Source organism: Silene latifolia, chromosome Y, assembly GCF_048544455.1.
Source record: "Silene latifolia isolate original U9 population chromosome Y, ASM4854445v1, whole genome shotgun sequence".
NCBI lineage: Eukaryota > Viridiplantae > Streptophyta > Magnoliopsida > Caryophyllales > Caryophyllaceae > Silene > Silene latifolia.
In genome coordinates, this window is record NC_133538.1 from 154,800,126 (window position 1) to 154,812,667 (window position 12,542).

Consider the following 12,542-nt stretch of genomic DNA (forward strand, 5'->3'; position numbering starts at 1 on the left):
TTACTCGTCCTCGAGTAAACTAAATGCAAACTAATGGACCGGAAATGAAAACTCGGAGCTAGCTATAACTTGTCTACTTAAACCAATTTAATGCAATCGAAAACTAACAGTCATAGCTACAACAGTCAATACGCAAACGAGTTGTATGATGTCCATAAATAGAGCTGACTTATCGACCTTGCAAGACCAACAAAATCGGACTCTCACGTGGTCACTCTTCTCTCATGAAGCAAAGGGTGAATTATATATGTATAAGAGAGAAAGAGAAATAGTCAAGTCACTCACCTAAACTGCAACCTACATAACATGCATGCAACAAAGATGATAGACGATTCAAGTACTATGCACACATTCCAACCAACAATGTCCGTCATAGCCGAGGGCTTACAAATAGTATAGGAATAGTGAGGTTCAGGTAAGAAAAAGCAAAATAAATTAAGGAAATGTGGAGGTAAAAGCGCCAAGCTAGTTCCTAAACAGGACCATATGAAACCATCCAAATCTCAACTGACTGAAAATAAAGCACAAGTGCCCTTCATGGCACACAACTCACTAACCAAATACACTATCTCGTCAAGAATATATGAATAAGAACTGAGGAGTGAGACGGTCACAAAATTCCCTTTTTTAATACGGTCTCAATTATCCAAACAATACAACTCAATTTTTCAAACTTTTCTTTCTCTTTTTTTCTTCTTCTTGTGCCGTATGATTTCACTTCAATTTTTTTCATTTTTTTTCTTTTTTTTTTTCATCACACATTTTCCTCTTTTTTTTTTCCTTTTCATGTTTCTTTTTTCATTTTCTTCCTTCCTCATTCCTCTACCAGCTCCAACAATACACACTGGCCAAACTCGCAAATGGATCAACATACCACAAAAGACACGCTAAACTAGCTTGATTGGGCAGGCTTAGTTTGGATGTAGCTAATGGGTCAAAAAGGCTATATTTGGCTTAATTGGAGCTAAATAGGTGAAAAATGTAAGAAAGGGAAATTTGCAAGCACCTCCCTGCATGTGACACCGACCACAAACCCGAACGTATGCAATTGACAAGAAATCGAATGTCATAATTGTGCAAAAAGTTGAACATGCTATGCAAGGAGTACTACTCTCAATTCTTACGTAAACCGGTCATGAATGTCACAAGCTATAAGTCTCTAAATCTCAGAAATTATAGAGTAGGTTGCCAATTTATCAGGTCAAGTCTACACGGTCAGCTAAATTTGAACAAAAACTCGTAGATATGCATAAGACACAGCTAATAATTGTCAATAAAGTGCAAGGCTCAAGTAAAAATGACAAGTTATAGTGCAATATCATGACGGAAATCAACCGTTCCGACTCAATTTATATGCATAAATAAACGTGAATATTTTTTTATTTTTTTTTGAAATTTTCTAATTTTTTTTTTGGATTTTTATGATTTTTTTTTAAAATAAATAAAAACAATGCAGCTGAAAAATAGAAACGTGAATGCAAAACAAATGCAAATGTAGACTCAAAGGATGCATTAACCTCCCCAAACTAAAATGGACAGCGCCCTCGTTATCCTCTAGCATACACCAGCAGATATATACGGGGGAAGAGGAAAAATACAAGCAATAAATGTATGAGAAACAATAAATAAAAAGGAGACAAAAGAAATAAAAGAGCTCGAAATTTTCGACTTAAGCATAGACCCTAACCCTAATTACTTCATAAATTCGAAATAAAGCAATTAATCAACAATAAAGTAAAGGGGAAACTTACTTGATAATGAAACCCACAAGACGAAGCAAAAATAATCGAAAAAACAAGTGCAATTGGCGGAATTTCGAACAAAAAACCGCAAACCCTAATTCCTTAATTGACCGTGAAAATGAGCAGGATTGAAGGGGAAATTAAAGGGCAAAAGTCGAAGTATTAGAAAGGAACAAATTGCTGGTGTTGGATTTGGTAAAGGGCAAAGATTATGGAGGTTTTGGGATAAATGTCGCACAAAAGGGGATGAACAAATGAGAGTGAAAATAAAAGAATGAAAATAAGAAGTTTAAGAGTTACTTCCTGCGTGTGATTTGCAATTTCACTCGATCGAGTGATTTGAAATCACTCGATTGAGGAGCTTGGTCTTCATTCTTCTCGATCGAACATAATTGTACTCGATCGAGTACTCCCTATTTTAGCCATTTCGATCGAGTTACTGTAAACTTCTCGATCGAACCCTTTCCTGTGCATTCCTCTTGATTGAGTACAAAAAATACTCGATCGAGTCCTTTTATTCGTGTAACTCATCACATGCGTCATTATCTCCCCAAACCTGCATAAAAGTACTCGCAAACATATCCCGAACATACCAAATCACAAAATAACAGTCTATGGTCGTTCTAACTACGCTAAAAATAGCCTAAATTCTAACAGTCTTAAAAACGCAATAAAGAAATTCAACGGAAATTTAAAATTAATTTTTACAATTTGTTACACGGGGCATTCCCCGCTCAATTCCCAAAACAATTCAGTAGCCTAACGAAGGGCTTCTGACTGGAGGAGCTCCCTTTAGCGTCCTTGACCGTCCTCTTCGTTCTCCACGAGCTTGAATTTGAACCAGTAGGGGGAGAATAGTTAGCATCCACGTATGCACGAACTTTTCTCATCCCTTTATCTTTCCCATCAGCTTTAACGTTAGGATCCCCTTTTTTATTGTCTTTAATTGCACCATGACCTTTGACATCTCCTGCATCTATTCCATCTGTACCTGCAGCAAGGAAAACAGACGAATGTTCCTCTTTTTCGCTCTCAGTCTGAGGTGGAGGGGTCACAATTGCAGCCCAAAATTCCACATTTTCAGCTGGAGTGTCAATATGGGAGTCAGTAGAGGAGAGGGCATTGCAAGGTTGAGCTTGCATGGGAGCCCTACGAGACTTAGATTGATGAAAAATCAATTCTTCATCTCCTACCTGGAATATGAGTGTCTTACCCCCGACATCGATCATTGCGCGAGCAGTGAATAAAAATGGTCTCCCTAGAATAATAGGGGTGTGAGTGTCCTCGGGTATGTCAAGCACTACGAAGTCAACGGGAATAAAGAATCTCCCGATTTTGACAGGTATGTCCTATATTACTCCTAACGGTCGTGATATACTACTATCGGCCATCTGTACGGTCATGTTTGTGCAATTAAATTTGGTCAAACCAAGTCTCTTAGAAAGAGACAAAGGTAAGACGCTCACGCTAGCACCAAGATCGCATAGCGCGTTATCAATCAAATGGGTACCTATGTGACATGGAATCGAGAAACTACCCGGGTCTGACTGTTTAGGTGGCAACTTATTTTGAACTAGGGCAGTCCCTACCTCAGTTAAAGCTACCGCCTCATAATCGTGATATGCCTCTTACGTGACAAAATTTCTTTCATAAACTTTAAATAAGAGGGTACCTGTGTCAGCAACTTGGCGAATGGAACAGTGACCTGTAAGCTTTTCAGGAGCTCGGCAAATTTACCGAACTGTTGATTGGCTTTCGTCTGTAATCGCCTTGGGAAGGGCACGGTAATAGGAATCTCGAGCCCTTTGTTTCTTTCTTCCAACGTCTCAGTAGGTTCAAGCTCTCTATCTGTCGATCGAGACTTTTTACCTCTCGATCGAGTCTTTCCAAGTAAAATTTCACTCGATCGAGCATTTCCAGCCTCTCGATCGAGTTCCACAGTAGCAGCTGTGTTCGATCGAGGTAAATTTTCACTCGATCGAACAGATTCTTCAATATTTTCACTCGATCGAGTAGTTTGGACCTCTTGATTGATGCCCTGATTATCCAGTTCACTCGATCGAGTAGAATTTCCTTTCGATCGAGTGATTTCAGCTTCAATTTTGCTCGATCGACCACCAGAGATCAGTCAGTCGAGTATATTCTTCGTGGTAAGCTTATCTTCGGCGACAAGTGACTCTTTATCATCATTATTAGCTTTCTTCAGGTCCGATGTGTCATCTAAAGTTGACAATTTTGGTCCTTCATATGAGCGACCACTTCTCAAATTAATCAAGTTTACCGTCTCGTGTGGATTCTTCTCAGATTGGGACGGCAAATGACCTGGTTTCCTCGTGGACTGATTGGCGGCGAGTTGAGCAACTTGAGTTTCAAGTGACTTGATGGATGCTTCTTTTTGTTGGTCACTTAGTTACCATTGCTTTGTCAACGACTGAATCATTGTCTTTAACTCAGCTAGCTCACTTACCCCACTTGAAGATGATGCTCCTTGATTCAGTGGAGGAAAAGAAGGAGGCTTTTGGAAGCCTTGTTGAGCCTTGTGAGGAGGGACATATGGTTTCTACTGCTGCGGTGGAGGAGTGGGATTAAGAACATTTTGACTTGTCCACCTCAAATTGGGATGGACTGCCCCTTGATTGTTGTAATAAGAACCTCCTCCTTGCCTGTATTGCTGAAAAGCGAGGACTTGTTCTTTCTCAGTTAGACAGTCAATGGCAGTATGACCGTCATCTCTTCTACACCTCTCACAAATGAAAGTTTCCTGTCTAATCAATAGATGAACCGTCTGTTGATCTCCAGCAGATTGCAGCTCCAATCTATCAAACCGGGCATTCATGGCTTCCAGCTGAGCCACGACTGCCTTATCAACCGAATAGACCGTTTAAATACCGTCCTGTGGGTTCCCATATTCAGCACAATTGGTCTCCATCTCCTCAATAATGCCCCATCCCTTATCATCATCAATATTCTTTTGAAATATTCCGTTGGATGAGGCGTCAAGTATGGCTCTGTGGTCATCGTACAACCCATTATAGAACTGGTTGCACAAGAACCACTGATCAAAACCATGGTGAGGAAGAGACCTCACCAACTTCTTGAACCGACACCAAGCTTCATAGAAAGTCTCATCAGGTGCCTGCTTGAAACTAGTAATCTTACCCCTCAGCTGATTAGTGTGTTATGGAAGGAAGTATCTTTTGTAGAAGGCAAGTGCGAGAGTCTCCCAGTTGGTTAAACCAGCAGCTATTCGGTCAAGATCAGTCGGCCACTCACGAGCTGAATCAGTCAGAGAAAAGGGAAAAAGTACTTCCTTTATCTTGTCTTGTGTTACTCCCTTAGTAGCGGGAATAGTAGAGCAATAGTCGGTAAAGACTTCCATATGCTTTCGCGGATCTTCACCCGCCACACCTCGGTATAGATTTCTCTCCACCAGATTTATGTAAGATGGACGGATATCGAAAGTGTTACCATCCTCAGTTTAGAGGTTAAAACCTTTAGGAATGAAAATGCTTTGGGCTCCGAGTGACTTGCAATGTTAGGCAGCTTTACTGGCTTGTTGGCAGAAATGAGATTGTCTTCTTCAAAAGACTAGTCTTCTACAAATAAAAAGTGTTGTAGCTCGGGCTCGAAAGTACTCAAGTCTTCCTTTCGACGTTCTCTTTGCAGACGGAGTCTATGCCGAAATAGTCTTTCTGGCTCAGAATCAGCAGGAACTAACTCCGACCTGTTTGACCTGGGCATACACAACACTGAAAGAGATAAATGAGAACTATCTCAAGGAATAAAAATTCCTTGAGACGGATAAAAATAAACGAAAACAAAAACAGATAGGGCTATTGCCTCCCCAGCAACGGCGCCAAAATTTGACAGGCTAGTCGTGTACCTACCAAAAATAACCAACTGGCACTAACTAATATAGCAAGGGAAGTCGGGTCGATCTCCACAGGGAGGCAAGATATCTGTTAAGGTCTGTCTATTTGGTCACAAAATGGGGGGTTTAAATTTTGGTTTATAAACTAATAAAGGCTTAAAGGAAAGAGCATTAAAGAAAGAGCAATAAAAGATAGAAAATATAATAGAGATGATCAAATGAGAGAGAACATGTCAGGATTTCGGATCACCATGGTAATCCAACGACTCAAATGCAAATAGCCTAGATAATCTACTGTGAGACGGATACAGGAAAGGTCCTTCCGGTCCACTTTCTATCCTAGATTTCTATTAACTTAACTTCCGTCCTCGTCACGGTAGTCTACTGTTCATAGCAGGTCTATTTAGTCAAATCCTCCGATCCAGGAGTAAATTTAACCAGATTAAAGGTAACTTAGAAGCGTCCACTCAACTAAGTCGGTATTATAATTAAATTGCCATGGGTACAGATTCTCACAAGTAAACAATCTAGTGTATTCGCTACATCGTCACAATCCTACCATGGATTCCCTAATCCCAACATGAAAGAATTTAGCTACTCATATTACTAATGTTGTCAATAATAATAATAATGAATAAGCTAATTGAAGGCATGATGAAATAACAATAATAATGCATAAACTAAATTAGGGCAGAATAATTAAGACAATAAAACAAGGATTAAGGCAAGGAAATAATGAGATTTAGATTAAAAGGAGAAGAGAGATTAAAATCTCAAGCGATTCCGGCGTAAAGATCAAATCCACTAAGCAAAAGATTAAGGAGAAGAGAGTTTACAGTAGAAAGTGTAAAAGATAGATTAAGAGTTTCAGAGATGAATAATGTGTAAGTAGCGTAGAAAACAGCGTACCTAATAACCTAATTATTAAATGCTTAAAAAGGAAAACTAAGTCCATCACGAAATAACATAACACGGGTTAATTAAGCCCGTCTAAAATCCAAAACCCTCGATCGAGTGATATAAAACCACTCGATCGAGGTCTTCAGCAGCAAATCCTCTCGATCGAGTAAAAAGATCACTCGATCGAGGAAACCCACTAAACAACATTTCGATCGAGCACAACAAAACACTCGATCGACCTCTTCAACTTCTCAAACCACTCGATCGAGGTAGAATGCTTCTCGATCGAGTGTTCTTCCTCCAAGTCAGCTTCAAAATCATCTTTGACTGCTCTGTTGACCACCCTTCACGCATCCCAATGCATAACTCTCACTCTAACATTCCCGTCTCCTCAAAATGCATGCAAAACAGAACGAAAAGAGTACGGTTTCACCACTTATAGGTTCATTTCTACAATTCAGACAAAACAAACCAAAGTAGCCAATTCAGGGCATATTGCAATACAAAACGGTATAAAAATGCATAGAAATACGTGCAAAATAAGGCTGAAACGGCTATATAAAATGCACGTATCAAATCTCCCCAAACCGAACCTTCACTCGTCCTCGAGTAAACTAAATGAAAACTAATAGAACGGAAATGAAAACTCAGAGCTAGCTATAACTTGTCTACTTGAACCAATTTAATGCAATCGAAAACTAACAGTCATAGCTACAACAGTCAATACGCAAACGAGTTGTATGATGTCCATAAATAGAGCTGACCTATCGACCTTGCAAGACCAACAAAATCGGACTCTCACGTGGTCACTCTTCTGTCAAGAAGCAAAGGGTGAATTATATATGTATAAGAGAGAAAGAGAAACATTCAAGTCACTCACCTAAACTGCGACCTACATAACATGCATGCAACAAAGATGATAGACGATTCAAGTACTATGCACACATTCCAACCAACAATGTCCGTCACAGCCGAGGGCTTACAAATAGTATAGGAATAGTGAGGTTCAGGTAAGAAAAGGCAAAATAAATTATGGAAATATGGAGGTAAAAGCGCCAAGCTAGTTCCTAAACAGGACCATATGAAACCATCTAAATCTCAACTGACTGAAAATAAAGCACAAGTGCCCTTCATGGCACACAACTCACTAACCAAATACGCTATCTCCTCAAGAATATATGAATAAGAACAGAGGAGTGAGACGGTCACAAAATTCCCTTTTTTAATACGGTCTAAATTATCCAAACAATACAACTCAATTTTTCAAACTTTTCTCTCTTTTTTTTTTTCTTCTTCTGCCGTGTGATTTCACTTCAATTTTTTTCTTTTTTTTTCTTTTTTTTTTTTCATCACACTTTTTCCTCTTTTTTTTTTTCTTTTTCATGTTTCTTTTTTCATTTTTTCCCTTCCTCATTCCTCTACCAGGTCCAACAATACACACGGGCCAAACTCGCAAATGGATGAATATACCACAAAAGACACACTAAACTAGCTTGACTGGGCAGGCTTAGTTTGGATGTAGCTAATTGTTAGAGACAAAAACTACAATTTTGTTAGATAGGCGATGTGGCAAGCATATATTGGTGAGAGTAAAAAAGATGGGATTGATGACATGGCACCTTCCTATTGATTGAAGGAAAAGCAAAGGGATTGATGGCATGTAAGGTGTGGGGACCGTTGGATTAGTCAAAGCAAACAAACACAAAAGATATTTGCCTTGGTAAATCCCACGTGAAGGAATAGGCAACAACTTCCTATTTTTTGGGAGTTGACCGAGTACTCATAAGCATAAGTAGGAGGGAAGTTGGTGGACTCCTGACCTAGACCCAGCAGCTATATAAAGCCAAGGAAGAAGGCATCTCATCTCATCCCGTCTTTATTTAGCAATATCCCGCTAGCAAATTAATCTTTGTATTTCCTTTCTTGCATAATTCCGTCTCGATTATAGTGCCAAATTGGTGGGATTCCAACTCCCCCCGCGGTTGTTCCCATATCGGGTTTTCCGCGTCACCAAAAATTTCTCGTGTCACTCTCTTATTTCGTTATTTATTCGTACGTTAAATTCGTTGCATTCATTCCGTCGTTGGCCATAGATTAATCACTATCACTCACTAAATAAATCAATAGTCGGTAAATTTTTACCAAAACAATTTGGCGCCCACCGTGGGGCATATTGATCATTTTCTATAGCCAAATCTCGCAAGACCGAACTAGCCGTCACCATGTCCGGAACCAGCCAGAATCCATCCACCAGCCAGAGCATGTCAGCCCTTTCCTCTGGAGCAGGACCTTCTCCTGCGTCTGTAGGATCAGTGAGCGCTCCTCCAGCATCCAGCCAGATGGTTTCCGTCAGCATGTCACCCAGGACCATGCTTCCGCCTCTGCCTCTGAAATCGCCGCAGGTACCCAAGGAAGCAGGCGCGCCCAGCCAGCCCAGATCCAGCAGGGAAAGCAGCCCCAGCAGAGGTGAAGCTGCGTCCAGAGCCCCGACCTAGGAGGGATCAGGTGCAGAAGTTCTCAGAAGCATAGGACCTCCAGTGCTTGACCCAATGCAGGTGATGATTCAAGGGATGGATACTCTACATCAGGCCGTTCAGGATCTGAGGAAAGACAACCAGAACCTGATTGCTCATATCGTGACAGCAGTCCAGCCCAAACCAGCATCAGCACCTGAGGCTCTGAACCTGATCAGCGGTGGAAGATCAAGTCTATCAATTCCGTCAGAACTAGTCACCAGACTAGACCTTGCAGGAGTAGCACCCAATGAACCAGTCGAGCCTAGAGGATTGGGATGTTTGTCATTTGACAAACCACCCAGCCTGCAGCAGACACCGGGTAATGCACTGCTTAGCACTCCGTCTGGATCTGACTATCCAGCTTTTGCAGGAACACCCATGCACCAGACATCTGGATGTCAATCTGGAGCTGTCATCAACATAGGAGTTCCATCACTCAGCCAATTCACCAGTGGAGCCTGGATCGGACGCCTGCAGCAGACACCATGATGGCAGCAAGGATCTATAATCAATGCAACACCAGTGACAATTCATCCAGCATCTGACCAATTTCCTGGAGGGCCCTGGTTAGGAGGTACACCTATTGGTTCCTTCCCGCCTGTTTCTAACCCCCTTGCAGGAGCAGGTAGTTCGCTGAAGTAGCAGTACCAGGAGCTGAGAGACCTGATGTACAGGATACCAGGCGTAGCACGTCCATTAGAGAAAGCGGCATGCGATAGCTATGCAGACTCACCTTTCGTGGACGATATAGCCCTCTTCGGCGTTCCTAAAGGATGTGTACCACCAGCCATGACGCTCTACGATGGAACCACAGATCCACTTAATCACGTCAACCACTACAAGTAAAAAATGACGATGGTTATAACCGCGACCGGGCCCTTAAAGGAAACTTGTATGTGAAAAGGATTCAGATCGACCTTATCGAAAACGACCTACTGATGGTTCGTCGGCCGCCCAATAAAAGTACGCTGACTAACTTCGGCCGACCTAGTTAATGCATTCAACCAACAGTTCACCAGCAGCAGAAAGCCAGAGAAGCAAACCAGCGACCTCTATCAGATAGTGCAAGGGTTTGTTGAATCTACCCGCGATTACATGAACAGGTTCAACAAAGAGAAGGTGTCAATCCCGAGGTGCGATATAGCGACCGCTATACAAACCTTGCGCCGAGGACTGCACCAGAATTCAGAGGTATACAAAGACCTGATTATGCATTCGTGCACTACCTTTGAGGAGGTACAATCAAAGGCGATTGCTGTCATGAGGCTAGAGGAAGACTCTGCACCCATAAGAGGTACTTACGATTCAGAACCAGTATCCAGAAAAGCCTCGGTGGAAAAGAGGAGCGAAAGATCAGGACCCTACAGCAGAAGCGAGAATAAAGTGTCTGGAAGCACAGAAGTGAAGGACGACGCAGACCTACCCCCAGAGGAAGACTCAAAGATTCGAGTGGATAGAGCAGCACGAGAAAGCATTTAAGGATTTAAAACATTATCTCAGCACTCCGCCACTCCTGTCGAAACCAGAGCCAGGGGAGCCACTATTCCTGTATATGTCAGTCACAGAAGCAGCAGCAAGTGCAGTGCTAGTACGAGAGCAGGAGGGGTCACAACATCCAGTACACTACGCCATTAAGTCTCTGCTTCCTGCAGGGACCAGACCCAGGCAGATCAGGACATTCTGAATCTGGAGGAAGACAAAGGAGAACAAGTGTGAGAGCTACATGTGGACGAAGCCTCCAACACAAGAGGAGCAGTAGGATTGGTCCCCAAATCACCCAGGGAGATCTCATAGTCCAGGCTATACGATGTGAATTCAAGGCCACAAACAACAAAGCAGAATATGAGGCCTTAATCCTGGATCTGAGGCTAGCTCTGGATCTGAAAATCAGACACCTCCAGGTTTGCAGTGATTCCAAACTCATAGTTAACCATGTAAATGACTCTTATGAAGCCTAGGACTCTAGGATGATGGCATACCTAGATATAGAAAAGGAGTCGACCCTCAGATTTGCCAATTTCAACATCAAACAAATCCCTAGAGACCAGAACGCGGAAGCAGATGTGCTAGCCACCTTGGGGGCAACCTTCAAAGCAGGAGCCATCTTCACAATACCAATTGTTCACGTGCTGAAGCCAGCGATAATAAAACCTAAGCAGGAAGCAGGAGTGTTGTGCAGCACCAGAAGTGAAGAAGATACTCCAGACTGGAGGAAACCATACCTGAATTGGCTGCAGAATGACACCCTGCCAACAGATAAAAATAAGGAAATCCCTCGTTGGACCCTACCTCAGATGCCTGGATTGGGAAGAGTCTCAGGCTGTTTTGCATGCTCTCCACAGTGGAGAATATGGAAACCATGCAGGGGGCAGGAGCATGTCCAATAAAGTACTGAGGTAGAGATACTTTTAGCCCACAGTGCGCAAAGATGTTGTAGAATTTGCAAAAAGGTGCGACGCTTATCAGAGGCACGCACATGTCAGCCACCAGCATGGTTAGCAAATCGGTACTCAGCCTACCAGATATAGCTCAGCTAGGTTCTAGATTTTCCTTTGAACATTCTCTTGCTCTGAATATTTTTATGGTTCTGAAAACTTTTTGCATCTATTCTGAATTTAACATTTTCTAGTTCTGAAAAGTTTATGCATATATTCTGAGTTCAACATTTTCTGGTTCTGAAAATTTTCTGCATATATTTTAAGTTCAGCATTTTCTGGTTCTGAAAATTTCTTGCACGTATTTCAATCTCAACATTTTCTGGTTCTGAAAAGACCCTACATGTATTCCGACCCTGATATTTCCTGATTCTGAAAGTTTCTTAAGTTATTAAAAAAAACTTAGTATTTTAAGTAAAGAAGCTCCATTTTCAATGTCTTTCAAATAAATGGCCAAGTGAATAAAAATGCAAACTAATCTGGCAGGGTCTGTATTTACTACAGAAGGCGTGTGTCCGTGGCTAAGCACGTAAAACCGGGACAGTCAGTCTCCCGCGATGCATTAGCACCCACGCAAGCCTGGCTTCTCTGAACGAGTGGGCGTACTAGACCCCTTAGCCAGCAATTAGACAGTGATGGCCAAACAACCAACGTGCATGCACAAATCAAAAGTACGCCAGAAACGGCAAGATACAAAGCAAACGATATAACACCTGCGACACTCGCAACACACGCTCAAACATGATCATTCTCACAACACATTGATAAACATTGCATTCCCGACATATAAGTTTATAACGTGTCTACATTGGTTAGATCGCTAGATCATGCATTAGAAGGTAATCGCATACACCTAGGTTGTATTACTAACATTTCTCAGGCAGCAGCTGCATATAAACTGCGCAAGCAAGTTTTGCCAGAGGTTCTCAGTACCAGAATCACCTATGCCGACCAGACGTAGAACAGTAGAGTTAGGAGAAGGTTGGACCTAACATCCACCAGCTGGATCCATCATTCACCAGAAGCGGGGGATCCAGGTGCAGAGTTAGACCCAAAAACAGGAACAGTCCCAGAAGCA

At 41.9% G+C, this 12,542-nt stretch overlaps 1 non-coding gene across 1 annotated transcript; it reads left to right on the plus strand.

Moving 5' to 3' along the window:
• The first annotated feature begins 4,804 nt into the window (after positions 1–4,804).
• On the plus strand, positions 4,805–4,910 carry LOC141635600 (small nucleolar RNA R71). Its single transcript, XR_012540276.1, has one exon. It is a non-coding gene; the product is annotated as a small nucleolar RNA R71 (small nucleolar RNA).
• Positions 4,911–12,542: the final 7,632 nt, after the last annotated feature.